Source organism: Mus pahari, chromosome 9 (assembly GCF_900095145.1).
Source record: "Mus pahari chromosome 9, PAHARI_EIJ_v1.1, whole genome shotgun sequence".
NCBI classification, from domain to species: domain Eukaryota; kingdom Metazoa; phylum Chordata; class Mammalia; order Rodentia; family Muridae; genus Mus; species Mus pahari.
This window is the reverse complement of record NC_034598.1, coordinates 87,567,378-87,570,799: the sequence shown is the minus strand read 5'-3', so window position 1 is coordinate 87,570,799 and position 3,422 is coordinate 87,567,378. Positions and strand designations below refer to the sequence as shown.

The 3,422-nt window shown below is 37.9% G+C and overlaps 1 pseudogene; it reads left to right on the top strand.

Annotated features, from left to right (window-relative positions):
• Positions 1 to 235: 235 nt before the first annotated feature.
• LOC110326134 overlaps positions 236 to 3,422 on the top strand; it is a 6,516-nt pseudogene continuing 3,329 nt past the window's right edge.

Here is a 3,422-nt window from a genome sequence, read left to right as displayed (position 1 = left end):
TCTCTCTCTCTCTCTCTCTCTCTCTCTCTCTCTCTCTCGAAAAGACAGACTTCAAAGACATAACACCCAAACATGATGAAATAAAATGTAATGAGATGAAGCAAAAACTATAGTAGTGAAGGTGGAGAAGGCAATTCAATAGGAGGAGCAGAGCTCCAAAAGCAGACACCAGAGTCAGAGACTCACTCATTCTCATAGTCAGGAGTCCCTTAAAAATACTAAGCTAATAGCGACAATGTATACAGAGGACCTGGTGCAGAGCCAGGTAGGCCCTGTGGTTGCTGCTTCTGTCTCTGTGAGCTTGCTTAGTTGATTCAGAGGGTCTTATTTTGGTGTCCTCCAGGCCCTCTGGCTCTTACAAATTGTTTTGCTTCCTCTTCCAAGGGATTTCCAAAGCTCTGAGGGGGTGGATTTAATGGAGACCTCCCATTTAGACTCTCCACTCATAATGGCTGTGGGTCTCTGCATCTGTTCCATTCTTCTGTCAGAGGAAGCCTCGCTGACAATGACTGAATAAGGCACTGATCTCGGAGTATAGCAGAAAACCATTAAGAGTTAGTTCATTGATTTTTAAGACTAGTTGTGCTTGGTTTTACAGTAGGTCTCTGGGCTATCTAGTTTCTGGTTCCTGAGGTAGAGGGAGAGAATGTAGGGACAGATAGATAGATCTGGAAGGTATTAGGGGGGGCGTATAGTATAGAAATCTAATATGGTGGAAACTTCCTAGAATGTATGAAGGATTCTTAGCAATGGGAGATACAGTCTCAGCTGGCCATCTCTTGTCACCAGGCAAGGCTTCCAGTAATTGGACTGGGTTGTATTCATTTGAGTTTCTGCATAAAAGGGTCTTATAGAAGGTTCCAAAGAACCCAGGATTCTGCTAAGACAAACAGACAGCAGGTCCTCATGGCGGAGGACAATACCACATAACTCATTGACTATGGAAAAGTTGGACTGGTTCCTGCATGGAGCCTTCACCCCTATATTCTAGTCTCTTTGATGTGGAAAGGTACTCTCTCTGTAGGCTAGTAAAAGAGAAACATAAATACCCACAAAACCTCTGACCTACAGTCTGTCCTGCCTGCAAAGTATATTAGGGCAATGGTGTCACAGAATTTGTGGGAGGAGCCAACAGGTGTCTGATGTGACTTAAGGTCCACTCCATGAGAAGAAACCCAAGCCGGGCACTGCTGGACATACTCCATTCTTAATGAATATTTTTCTAAATAGCCTGGTTTGTTGTTGTTGTTGTTGTTCATTTGTTTCAATGTTGAGAACTGAAATTATACTTAAAAAATAGCGAAAGAATCATACCCATGTGACTGACATAAGACATAAAAAAATACTAACATTTGTTTCTGAATTTTACATTAAAAAAAGAGCACTGATATAAAGGTACATAAAAGTGAAGTGTCCTTTTCTCTCCCTGCCATGTGCCCCCTTCTTCCCAGAAGTAAATACTATATTGAAATTGGTATGGATTCTTAAAGGTATTCAACATTATGGTGGATCATTATTTTTAAACAGTATAAAGTATTCAACTTTAAAAATGTTTTATGAATGCTCTCCAGCTGTAAGTACCATTCTAAAATTTTTCATTCAATAGACATTTATGAGAGTGGGCTATTATTTTAACTGTCTTTACATGAAGAGAACAGAGCACTTTTTATTCTTTGCAGATGGACATGAGGTTGCTTCCAAGTTTGTATTACCAATGTCCTTGTTCTTCTGTTCTTGAACTCCTTTAAAAACAGTCTTTAGAAACCAACTAGCTAGGCCATAGAGTTTGCATGTTTTCAGTTTTTGTAAGAGATTATCAAATTACTATCAAGCAACATTGCTATCTTAGCCTATTGAGTCCATGTACTCTCCCAAAACTCAAGACACTTTTAAGAAAAGCTAAAAAGTAAAAGTAAATAAATAAATACTAAAATCAGCAAATTTGAGCTCCAAGTACCATGGCACTCAGGCAGCAACTAGAAATTGCTATGTCTTATTTCTCAAATAGAAAATGAGGATAATAATATTTTGCCCAACTTATTCCCTGAGCTCTGATATAGACATAAATAAAATCATGACAATAAATGCTCTCTGTCATCCCAGACATGCTGATTACTTTGTTAAAAAACATGCATACATAAAATGACCCCCTTCACTGCTCAAATCTGAGTGTTAATAGTAAATAAAGTCTTGGCTTCTACTTGAAAGAATGTGGACATGAGCAGCTTCATTTAAAGATTTTCAATTTCTTAAGTGTTCAGAGCTTTGTTTGTACTTCTGATTTATGACAGCAAAATAATTTTTTTCCTTTGAAATCCAAAGCAGGGTGCTCAACAGGATAATCTGATGGTCAGGTGATCTTCATCCAAGCTGGCCTATGATTTATTTGAGAGAAAGGGGACTCATATACATGTATAATCGGTGCTATGCAGAAGAAGGAATTTAATATAATTTAATAACTTAATATATCCCCCCTAATGATCCCATGCTATAAACTCGCTTCACAAGGAAGGGATTCGTGGCATAGAAAACTTAATTATCCTACTTGAGGTCACTCAATCAGAAAACATTAGAATCAGGTATTGAACACAATACTGGTATTCTCAGCTCTTAAAAACATGAAAACAAAAACAAGACCACCACATTATCTGATCACAAGTAGCATTGCTGGGTGCACATGCTGATAAATATGTGGCAAGAAAAAGCATCAGAGATGCTGGGAATGTGTGTGTCCTGGACAAAGCCACCTCACCTCCTACTACCTCGTAAGTATCCAGCGGAGCAATTTGAGCTAATAGTACTTCTCTTTCCAGCAATGATCTCAGAAAGCATTAGTAGAGAAAAGGCACTACAAAGAGAACATATTTCCCTGGGATTATAGACAGAACTGTTTCTCAAGCCTGTCACAGCAGAGTGGTTGGTCCTGTAATATCTAACATGTGTGTAGCTTTCTTTAGCTCACATGCAGAAGGTATTTGTAATATGTAAAAAGATGAAAGGTAACCTTGATAGATGATTATTGGGGAATTTAGAGACAGTTTTCCCTAACTATTTCCCTCCTAAACAAATGCTCATAATTCAAAGTGCATGTATACACTATATAAATTACTATAAACATGAACTTGGAGACACCTATATTGAAACCAAGTATGAAACCAAACAAATTCCCCAAAGGACATGATCCTTTTCTATCAAATGTTTATAGAATCATCTTTTAAAAATTAGAATTTGGGGATGAGAAAGAAATTAGGGAAACAACACCCTTCACAATAGTCACAAATAATATAAAATACCTAGGTGTGACTCTAACTAAGGAAGTGAAAGACCTGTATGACAAGAACTTCAAATCCCTAAAGAAAGAAATTGAAGAAGATCTCAGAAGATGGAAAGATCTCCCATGCTCATGGATTGGCAGGATTAAC